This window comes from Arachis hypogaea, chromosome 12 (assembly GCF_003086295.3).
Source record: "Arachis hypogaea cultivar Tifrunner chromosome 12, arahy.Tifrunner.gnm2.J5K5, whole genome shotgun sequence".
Classification (NCBI taxonomy): domain Eukaryota; kingdom Viridiplantae; phylum Streptophyta; class Magnoliopsida; order Fabales; family Fabaceae; genus Arachis; species Arachis hypogaea.
Window position 1 is genome coordinate 51,014,817 of NC_092047.1, and position 11,508 is coordinate 51,026,324.

The 11,508-nt window shown below is 36.6% G+C and overlaps 2 non-coding genes across 2 annotated transcripts; one reads left to right on the forward strand and one right to left on the reverse strand.

Moving 5' to 3' along the window:
- Positions 1–2,421: 2,421 nt before the first annotated feature.
- On the forward strand, positions 2,422–2,529 carry LOC112732001 (small nucleolar RNA R71). The gene has a single exon (XR_003167744.1). It is a non-coding gene; the product is annotated as a small nucleolar RNA R71 (small nucleolar RNA).
- Positions 2,530–10,173: 7,644 nt separating this feature from the next.
- LOC112731382 (small nucleolar RNA R71) lies at positions 10,174–10,281 on the reverse strand. The gene has a single exon (XR_003167162.1). It is a non-coding gene; the product is annotated as a small nucleolar RNA R71 (small nucleolar RNA).
- Positions 10,282–11,508: the final 1,227 nt, after the last annotated feature.

Here is an 11,508-nt window from a genome sequence, read left to right on the forward strand (position 1 = left end):
ACGCTTTTTCCACACCAAACTTAAAATGTTTGCTCGTCCTCGAGCAAAAGAAGAAAGAAAGGGGTAGAAGAAGAAGAAATGGAGGAGATTGAGGGGGGTGTGTATTCGGCCAAGGGGGTAGTATTGTGTATGTTGTGTAAAAAGGAAAGAGTGATGGTTTGAATTTGAGTGGGTGGGTGTAGGTGGGTTGTATGATGGTTTTGGAGGAGTAATGGGGGTGATTGGTGGAGGTTATTTTGGGGAAGAGTGTTATAAAAAGGTGTGACAGATAGAGTTAGGGTAGGTAGGGATCCTGTGGGGTCCACAAATCCAGTGGGATCAAGGACTTAACATCCCTGCTCCAATTAGGCGTGTAAAACGCCCTTGCTGTGCAATCCTGGCATTTAACGCCAGACTGCTGCTTGTTTCTAGCGTTAAACACCCAAATGTAGCCTGTTTCTGGCGTTTAACGCCAGGTAGATGCTTGTTTCTGGCGTTAAACGCCAGCTTGATGCTTGTTTCTGGCGTTAAACGCCAGACAGATGCTAGTTTCTGGCGTTTAAATGCCAGAATACTCCTCCTCCAGGGTGTTCTATTTTTAATGCTGTTTTTCATTCTATTTTTGATTTTTTAGTAGTTTTTGTGACTCCACATGATCATCAACCTAATAAAACACAAAATAACAAAAAGAAAATAAAATAGATATGATTAAATAACATTGGGTTGCCTCCCAACAAGCGCTTCTTTAATGTCAATAGCTTGACAGTGAGCTCTCATGGAGCTTCACAGATGTTCAGAGCATTGTTGGAACCTCCCAACACCAAACTTAGAGTTTGGTTCTGGCCTCCCAACACCAAACTTAGAGTTTGACAGTGGGGGATTTGGTTGACTCTGCAGTGAGAGAAGCTTTTTATGCTTCCTCTCCATGGTTACAGAAGGAGATCCTTGAGTTTTAAACACAAGGTTCTCCTCATTCAATTGAAGGACCGATTCTCCTCTGTCCACATCAATCACAGCTCTTGCTGTGGCTAGGAAGGGTCTTCCAAGGATGATGGATTCATCCTCATCCTTCCCAGTATCCAGGATTATGAAATCAACAGGGATGTAAAGGCCTTCAACCTTTACTAGCACGTCCTCTACTTGTCCATAAGCCTGTTTTCTTGAGTTGTCTGTCATCTCTAATGAGATTCTGGCAGCTTGCACCTCAAAGATTCCTAGTTTCTCCATTACAGAGAGTGGCATGAGGTTTATCCCTGACCCAAGGTCACATAGAGCCTTCTCAAAGGTCATGGTGCCTATGGTACAAGGTATTAAGAACTTTCCAGGATCCTGTTTCTTCTGAGGCAATTTCAGTTGATCCAGATCACTCAGTTCATTGATGAGCAAGGGAGGTTCATCTTCCCAAGTCTCATTACCAAATAATTTGGTATTCAGTTTCATGATTGCACCAAGGTACTTGGCAACTTCCTCTTCAGTAACATCCTCATTCTCTTCAGAAGAAGAATACTCATCAGAGCTCATGAAGGGTAGAAAGAGGTTTAATGGAATCTCTATAGTCTTTAGATGAGCCTCAGATTCCTTCAGGTCCTCATTGAGGAACCCTCTAGTGGTCAGAGGACGTCCCAGGAGGTCTTCCTCACTAGGATTCACGTCCTTCTCCTCTCTTGTAGGTTCGGCCATGGTGGTCAAATCAATGGCCTTGCACTCTCTCTTTGGATTTTCTTCTGTATTGCTTGGGAGAGTACTAGGAGGAGTTTCAGTGACCCTTTTACTCAGCTGGCCCACTTGTGCCTCCAAATTTCTGATGGAAGACCTTGTTTCATTCATGAAACTTAAAGTGGCCTTAGATAGATCAGAGACTATATTTGCTAAGCTAGATGGATTCTGCTCAGAATTCTCTGTCTGTTGCTGAGTGGATGATGGAAAAGGCTTGCTATTGCTAAACCTGTTTCTTCCACCATTGTTAAAGCCTTGTTGAGGCTTTTGTTGATCCTTCTATGAGAAATTTGGATGATTTCTCCATGAGGGATTATAGGTATTTCCATAGTGTTCCCCCATGTAATTCACCTCTGCTATTGCAGGGTTCTCAAGATCATAAGCTTCTTCTTCAGAAGATGCTTCTTGAGTACTGTTGGATGCTTCCTTCAATCCATTCAGACTCTGAGATATCATATTGACTTCCTGAGTCAATATTTTGTTCTGAGCCAATATGGCATTCAGAGTATCAATTTCAAGAACTCCCTTCCTCATAGGCGTCCCATTATTCACAGGATTCCTTTCAGAAGTGTACATGAACTGGTTATTCGCAACCATGTCAATGAGTTCCTGAGCTTCTGCAGGTATTTTCTTTAGGTGAATGGATCCACCTGCAGAATGGTCCAGTGACATCTTTGATAACTCAGACAGACCATCATGGAATATACCCAGGATGGTCCATTCTGAAAGCATGTCAGAAGGACACTTTTTGGTCAGTTCCTTGTATCTCTCCCAAGCTTCATAGAGGGACTCACCTTCTTTCTATTTAAAGGTTTGAACATCCACTCTAAGCTTACTAAGCTTTTGAGGAGGAAAGAACTTGGCTAAGAAAGCCGTGACCAGCTTATCCCAAGAGTTCAGGCTATCTTTAGGTTGAGAGTCCAACCATATTCTAGCTCTGTCTCTTACAGCAAACGGGAAAAGCATAAGCATGTAGACCTCAGGATCTACCCCATTGGTCTTAATAGTATCACATATTTGTAAGAATTCAGTTAAGAACTAAAAAAGATCTTCTGATGGAAGTCCATGAAACTTGCAATTCTGTTGCATCAGAGAAACTAATTGAGGTTTAAGCTCAAAATTGTTTGCTCCAATGGCAGGGATTGAGATACTTTTTCCATGTAAATTGAAATTTGGTGCAGTAAAGTCACCAAGCATCTTCCTTGCATTGTTATTATTTTCGGCCATGTCTCATTCTTTTTTGAAAATTTCTGTCAGATTTTCTCCAGAGAGTTGTGCTTTAGCTTCCCTTAGCTTCCTCTTCAGAGTCCTTTCAGGTTCAGGATCAGCCTCAACAAGAATGTTCTTATCCTTGTTCCTGCTCATATGAAAAAGAAGAAAACAGAAAAGAAAATATGGAATCCTCTATGTCACAGTATAGAGATTCCTTTATGTTAGTAGAAGAAGATAAGAATAGAAAAAGGAGAATTCAAACACAGGGGTGAGGAGTAGGTTCGAATTCTTGAGTATAGAGGAGTGTTAGCAAATAAATAAATAAATAAATAATTAAAAGGAGATGAGGGAGAAGAATTTTCGAAAATCATTGAAAAGAAAAAAATATTTTTATTTTTAATTTAAATTTAAGGTTAAAATTCGAAAATTGTAAAAAGAGAAAATGAAATTAAATGAAAATTTAATTCAATTAGTTAATTAAAAAGGAAATTTGAGAAAGGGGGAAGGGATTTTCGAAAATTAGAGAGGGAGTTAGTTAGATAGTTTTGAAAAAGATAAGAATCAAATAAAAAGTAAAGTGGTTAATTGAAAAAGATTTGACAATCAAATTTGAAAAGATAAAAAGTTAGAAAAGATTTTGAAATTAAATTTTGAAAAAAATGTGATTGAAATTTAATTTGAAAAAAGATTTGAAAAAGAATTTTAAAAAGATTTGATTTTGAAAATTAAAGTTGGTTACTTGACTAATAAGAAACAAAAAGATTTGATTTTAAAATTTAAAGATTGAACCTTTCTTATTAGGCAAGTAACAAACTTAATATTTTTGAATCAATCACATTAATTGTTAGCATTGAATTCGAAAATATGGAATAAAAATAAGAAAAAGATTTTGAAAATTAATTTGAAATTTTCGAAAATGTGAAAGAAAAATTGAAAAAGATTTGATTTTTGAAAAAGATTTGAAAAAGATAGAATTTTTAAATTGAAAATTTGATTTGACTCATAAGAAACAACTAAATTTTAAAATTTTTTGAAAAAGTCAACTCAAATTTTCGAATTTGATAAGAAGAAAAAGGGAAAGATATTTTTTTTTATTTTTGAATTTTTAATGATGAAAGAGAAAAACATCAAAAAGACTCAAAACATGAAAATTATGAATCAAAACAAGAAAAATATGCAAGAACACTTTGAATGCAAAGATGAACACCAAGAACACTTTGAATGTCAAGATGAACACCAAGAACTTATTTTTGAAAAATTTTCAAGAAAAGAAAACATGCAAGACACCAAACTTAAAAATTTTTATTCTTTAGACATTAATGTTTCAAGAATGCATATGAAAAACAAGAAAAGACACAAAACAAGAAAATATGAAGATCAAACAAGAAGACTGGCCAAGAACAACTTGAAGATCATGAAGAATGCAATGCATGAAATTTTCGAAAATAATTTTTAGAAAATTAAAAAGATGCAATTGACACCAAACTTAAAACTTGACTCTAGACTCAAACAAGAAACACAAAAATATTTTTGATTTTATGATTTTATATTTTTTTTTAGATTTTTCAAAAATTATTTTGGAAAAACGAAAAAGAAAAAATTTTTGTATTTTTCGAAAATAAGAAATAAAAAGCTTAAAATTAAAATAAAATTACCTAATCTGAGCAACAAGATGAACCGTCAGTTGTCCAAACTCGAACAATCCCCGGCAACGGCACCAAAAACTTGGTGCACGAAATTGTGATCATCAATGGCGCCAACAACTTGGTACGCACAATTGTAATCTCAACTCTTTATCACAACTTCGCACAACTAACCAGCAAGTGCACTGGGTCGTCCAAGTAATAAACCTTACGTGAGTAAGGGTCGATCCCACGGAGATTGTCGGCCTGAAGTAAGCTATGGTCACCTTGTAAATCTTAGTCAGGCGGATTCAAATGGTTATGGTGAATTGATAATAAAAACATAAATAAAATATAAACTGGGATAGAGATACTTATGTAATTCACTGGTGAGAATTTCAGATAAGCGTATAGAGATGCTTTCGTTCCTCTGAACCTCTGCTTTCCTGCTGTCTTCATCCAATCATTCCTACTCCCTTCCATGGCAAGCTTTATGTAGGGCATCACCGTTGTCAATGGCTACATCCCATCCTCTCTGTGAAAATGGTCCAATGCACTGTCACTGCATGGCTAATCATCTGTCGGTTCTCGATCATACTGGAATAGGATTTACTATCCTTTTGCGTCTGTCACTACGCCCAACACTCGCGAGTTTGAAGCTCGTCACAGCCATCCCTTCCCAGATCCTACTCAGAATATCACAGACAAGGTTTAGACTTTTCGGATCTCAAGAATGGCTGTCCATGGGTTCTAACTTATACCACAAAGATTCTAATATCTCGGACTCGGTCCTCTGTATTAGATATCTAAGAGATACTCATTCTAGCTTGTTTGCATGTAGAATGGAAGTGTTTGTCAGGCATGCGTTCATAGGTGAGAATGATGATGAGCGTCACATAATCATCACATTCATCATGTTCTTGGGTGCAAATGGATATCTTAGAGAAGGAATAAGCTTGAATTGAATAGAAAAACAGTAGTACTTTGTATTAATTCATGAGGAACAGCAGAGCTCCACACCATAATCTATGGAGTGTAGAAACTCTACCGTTGAAAATACATAAGTGATAAGGTCCAGACATGGCCGAATGGCCAGCCCCCAAAACGTGATCAAAGGATCAAAAGATAATCCAAAGATGTAAATACAATAGTAAAAAGTTCTATTTATACTAAACTAGTTACTAGGGTTTACAGAAATGAGTAAATGATGCAGAAATCCACTTCTGGGGCCTACTTGGTGTGTGCTTGGGCTGAGCATTGAGCTTTACACGTGTAGAGGCTTCTTTTAGAGTTGAATGCCAGTTTGTAACCTGTTTCTGGCGTTTAACTCCAGAATGTAGCATGGAACTGGTGTTGAACGCCAGTTTGCGTCATCTAAACCCGGGCAAAGTTTGGCCTATTATATATTGCTGGAAAGCGATCTGGATGTCTACTTTCCAATGCAATTGAGAGTGCGCCATTTGGAGTTCTGTAGCTCCAGAAAATCTACTTTGAGTGCAGGGAGGTCAGAATCCAACAGCATCTGTGATGAGCGGATAATTTATACGCTTTTTGGCATTGTTTTTAGTATGTTTTTAGTAGAATCTAGTTACTTTTAGGGATGTTTTCATTAGTTTTTATGTTAAATTCACATTTCTGGACTTTACTATGAGTTTGTGTATTTTTCTGTGATTTCAGGTATTTTCTGGCTGAATTTGAGGGACTTGAGCAAAAATCAGATTCAGAGGTTGAAGAAGGACTGCTGATGCTGTTGGATTCTGACCTCCCTGCACTCAAAATAGATTTTCTGGAGATACAGAACTCAAAATGGCGCGCTTCTAATTGCGTTGGAAAGTAGACATCTAGGGCTTTCTAGAAATATATAATAGTCCATACTTTGCCCAAGTTTAGATGACGCAAACTGGCGTTCAACGCCAGCTCTCTGCCCAATTCTGGCGTCCAGTGCCAGAAACAAGTTGCAAAGTGGAGTTCAACGCCCAAACTGGCACAAAAGCTGGCATTCAACTCCAAGAATGACCTCTCCACGTGTAGACTTCAAGCTCAGCCCAAGCACACACCAAGTGGGCCCCAGAAATGGATTTATGCATCAATTACTTACTTCTGTAAACCCTAGTAGCTAGTTTATTATAAATAGAACCTTTTACTATTGTATTAGACATCTTTGGAATCATCTTTGGATCATCTTTGGATTATCTTTTGATCTATTGATCACGTTTGGGGGCTGGCCATTCGGCCATGCCTCGACCTCCATTACTTATGTATTTTCAACGGTAGAGTTTCTGCACTCCATAGATTAAGGTGTGGAGCTCTGCTGTTCCTCAAAGATTAATGCAAAGTACTACTGTTTTCTATTCAATTCATCTTATTTCGCTTCTAAGATATTCATTCGCACTTCAAACTAAATGTGATGAACGTGACAATCATTATCATTCCCTATGAACGCGTGCCTGACAACCACTTCCGTTCTACATTAGATTGAATGAGTATCTCTTAGATATCTTAATCAGAATCTTCGTGGTATAAGCTAGATTGATGGCGGCATTCATGAGAGTCCGGAAAGTCTAAACCTTGTCCGTGGTATTCTGAGTAGGACTCTGGGATTGAATGACTGTGACGAACTCCAAACTCGCGAGTGCTGGGCGTAGTGACAGACGCAAAAGGATAGTAAATTCTATTCCAGTATGATCGAGAACCTCCAAGATGATTAGCCATGCAGTGACAGCGCATCGGACCATTTTCACAGAGAGGAATAGGATGCAACCAACGACAAGGGTGATGCCTCCAGACGATTAGCCGTGCTGTGACAGAGCATTTGGACCATTTTCCTGAGAGGATTGAAAGTAGCCATTGGCACCGGTGACATCCTTACACAAAGCCAGCCATAGAAAGGAGTAAGACTGATTGGATGAAGACAGCAGGAAAGCAGAGGTTCAGAGGAATGAATGCATCTCCATACGCTTATCTGAAATTCTCACCAATGATTTACATAAGTATTTCTATCCTTATTTTAGTATTATTTTCGAAAACTCCATAACTATTTTATATCCGCCTGACTGAGATTTACAAGGTGACCATAGCTTGCTTCATACCAACAATCTCCGTGGGATTCGATCCTTACTCACCTAAGGTATTACTTGGACGACCCAGTGCACTTGCTGGTTAGTTATGCGAAGTTGTGAAGATATGTTTAGACCATGGTTCTGTGCATCCATTTTGGTGCCATCGCCAGGGAATCAATTTCGAACAATAATTCACAAGTTTTTGGCGCCGTTGCCGGGATTGTTCGAGTTCGGACAACTGACGGTACATCTTGTTGCTCAGATTAGGTAATTTTCTTTTTGTTTTATTTTCAAAATTTTTCAAAAACCTTTCAAAAATTTCTCATTTGTTTTCGAAAAAAAAAATTTAAAATAAAAATATTTTCAAAAATATATTTTTCTTCAGAATTTTTAAGAATGAATTCTAGAGTTTCATGAAGCATGTTGAAGCATGCTGGCTATAAAACCATGTCTAAATTCTTTTGGACAGAGGTTTTGGCTTAAAAATTGAATGAATTACACTCATATTTTTACTAAAGCTTGGCTGGCTATTAAGCCATGCCTGACCATTTGATTGGAGCTTTAGACTAAAGAGCATAAGATTCCTAGAATTCATATTAAAAATTTTGGAATCCTTATTTTTCTTTCTCAAATGATTTTCGAAAAATATAAAATAAAAATACAAAAAAATTAGAAAATCATAAAAATCAAAAATTATTTTTTGTGTTTCTTGTTTGAGTCTTGAGTCATGTTATAAGTTTGGTGTTAATTGCATGTTCATCTTGCATTTTTCAAAAAAATTCATGCATTCATAGTGTTCTTCATGATCTTCAAGTTGTTCTTGGTAAGTCTTCTTGTTTGATCTTTGCATTTGCATGTTTTGTGTCTTTTCTTGTTTTTCATATGCATTCCTGAATTCTTTATGTCTAAGCATTAAAGAATTCTAAGTTTGGTGTCTTGCATGTTTTTTTTTGCATTAAAAAATTTTTCAAAAATGTGTTCTTGATGTTCATCATGTTCTTCAAAGCGTTCTTGGTGTTCATCTTGACATTCATAGCATTCTTGCATGCATTCATTGTTTTAATCCAAAATTTTCATGCATTGAGTCTTTTTCATGTTTTTCCTCTTTCATCATAAAAATTCAAAAATAAAAAAAATATCTTTCCCTTTTTCTCTCTTAAAATTTCGAAAATTAGATTTGACTTTTTCAAAAATTTTTAAAATCTAGTTGTTTTTATGAGTCAAATCAAATTTTCAATTTAAAAAAATCTTATCTTTTTCAAAAATCAAATCTTTTTTTCAATTTTTTTCGAAAATTTTAAAAATATTTTTCAAAAATCTTTTTCTTAATTTTACATCATATTTTCGAAAATAACATCATCAATTAATGTTTTGATTCAAAAATTTCAAGTTTGTTACTTACTTGTTAAGAAAGATTAAAACTTTAAGTTCTAGAATCATATCTTGTGATTTCTTGTGAATCAAGTCATTAATTGAGATTTTAAAAATCAAATCTTTTTCAAAAAACTAATTTCTATCATATCTTTTCAAAAATATCTTCTTATCTTACCTTTTTTCAAAAAAGTGATTGCAAAATATCTTTTCTAACTTCCTAACTTCTTATCTTTTCAAAATTTGTTTCAACTAACTAACTAACTTTTTGTTTGTTTCTTACCTTTTTCAAAACTACCTAACTAACTCTCTCTCTCTAATTTTCGAAAAAATATTTCCTCTTTTTCAAAATTTCTTTTTAATTAGACTAATTATTTTATTTTTTATTTGAATTTTCGAAAAACTACTAACCTTTTTCAAAAACTATTTTCGAAAATCACTAACTCTTTTTCGAAAATTATTTTCGAAAATTCTCTCCTCCTCTCATCCCCTTCTATTTATTTATTCATCTACTAACACTTCTCTTCATCTCACATCTCTGCTCCTATCATCACCTTTGTGTTTGGATTCTTCATTCTTCTTCACCCCTATTCCTTTTCTTCTTCTACTAACAATAAGGAACCTCTTTACTGTGACATAGAGGATTCCTCTTCTTTTCTTTTTCTCTTCTCTTTCTTATGAGCAGGGACAAAAAAAAAGGCATTCTTGTTGAAGCTGATCCAGAACCTGAAAGGACTCTGAAGAGAAAACTAAGAGAAGCTAAATTACAACAATCCAGAGACAACCTTATTGAAAATTTCAAACAAGTAAAGGAGATGGCAGCCGAACCCAACAACAATAATGCAAGGAGAATGCTTGGTGACTTTACTGCACCTAATTCCAATTTACATGGAAGAAGCATCTCCATTCCTACCATTGGAGCAAACAATTTTGAGCTGAAACCTCAGCTAGTTTCTCTGATGCAGCAGAACTGCAAGTTTCATGGACTTCCATCTGAAGATCCTTTTCAGTTCTTAACTGAATTCTTGCAGATCTGTGATACTGTTAAGACTAATGGAGTAGATCCTGAATTCTACAGGCTCATGCTTTTCCCTTTTGCTGTAAGAGACAGAGCTAGAATATGGTTGGACTCTCAACCCAAAGACAGCCTGAACTCTTGGGATAAGCTGGTCACGGCTTTCTTAGCCAAGTTCTTTCCTCCTCAAAAGCTGAGCAAGCTTAGAGCTGATGTTCAAACCTTCAGACAGAAAGAAGATGAATTCCTCTATGAAGCTTGGGAAAGATACAAGCAGCTGACCAAAAAGTGTCCTTCTGACATGCTTTCAGAATGGACCATCCTGAATATATTCTATGATGGTTTATCTGAGCTATTAAAGATGTCATTGGATACTTCTGCAGGTGGATCCATTCACCTAAAAAAAATGCCTGCAGAAGCTCAAGAACTCATTGACATGGTTGCTAATAACCAGTTTATGTACACTTCTGAGAGGAATCCTGTGAGTAATGGAACGCCTATGAAGAAGGGAGTTCTTGAAATTGATACTCTGAATGCCATATTGGCTCAGAATAAAATATTGACTCAGTAAGTCAATATGATTTCTCAGAGTCTGAATGGAATACAAGCTGCATCCAACAGTACTCAAAAGGCATCTTTTGAAGAAGAAGCTTATGATCCTGAAAACCCTGCAATAGCAGAGGTAAATTACTTAGGTGAACCTTATGGAAACACCTATAATCCATCATGGAGAAATCATCCAAATCTCTCATGGAAGGATCAAAAGCCTCAACAAGGCTTTAATAATGGTGGAAGAAACAGGTTTAGCAATAGCAAGCCTTTTCCATCATCCACTCAGCAACAGACAGAGAATTCTGAGCAGAATCCATCTAGCTTAGCAAATTTAGTCTCTGATCTATCTAAGGCCACTGTGAGTTTCATGAATGAAACAAGGTCTTCCATTAGAAATTTGGAAGCACAAGTGGCCCAGCTGAGTAAAAAGATCACTGAAATCCCTCCTAATACTCTCCCAAGCAATATAGAAGAGAATCCAAAAGGAGAGTGCAAGGCCATTGGATTAATTACCATGGCCGAACCCACAAGAGAGGAGAAGGACGTGAATCCCAAGGAGGAAGACCTCCTGGGACGTCCAGTGATCAATAAAGGGCTTCCCTCGGAGGAACCTAAGGAATCTGAGACTCATCTAGAGACCATAGAGATTCCATTGAACCTCCTTATGCCATTCATGAGCTCTGATGAGTATTCCTCTTCTGAAGAGAATGAAGATGTTACTGAAGAGCAAGCTGCCAAGTTCCTTGGTGCAATCATGAAGCTAAATGCCAAATTATTTGGTATTGAAACTTGGGAAGATGAACCTCCCTTGTTCACCAATGAACTAAGTGATCTGGATCAACTGACATTGCATCAGAAGAGACAGGATCCTGGAAAGTTCATAATACCTTGTACCATAGGCACCATGATCTTTAAGGCTCTGTGTGACCTTGGTTTAGGAATAAACCTCATGCCCCTCTCTGTAATAGAGAAACTGAGAATC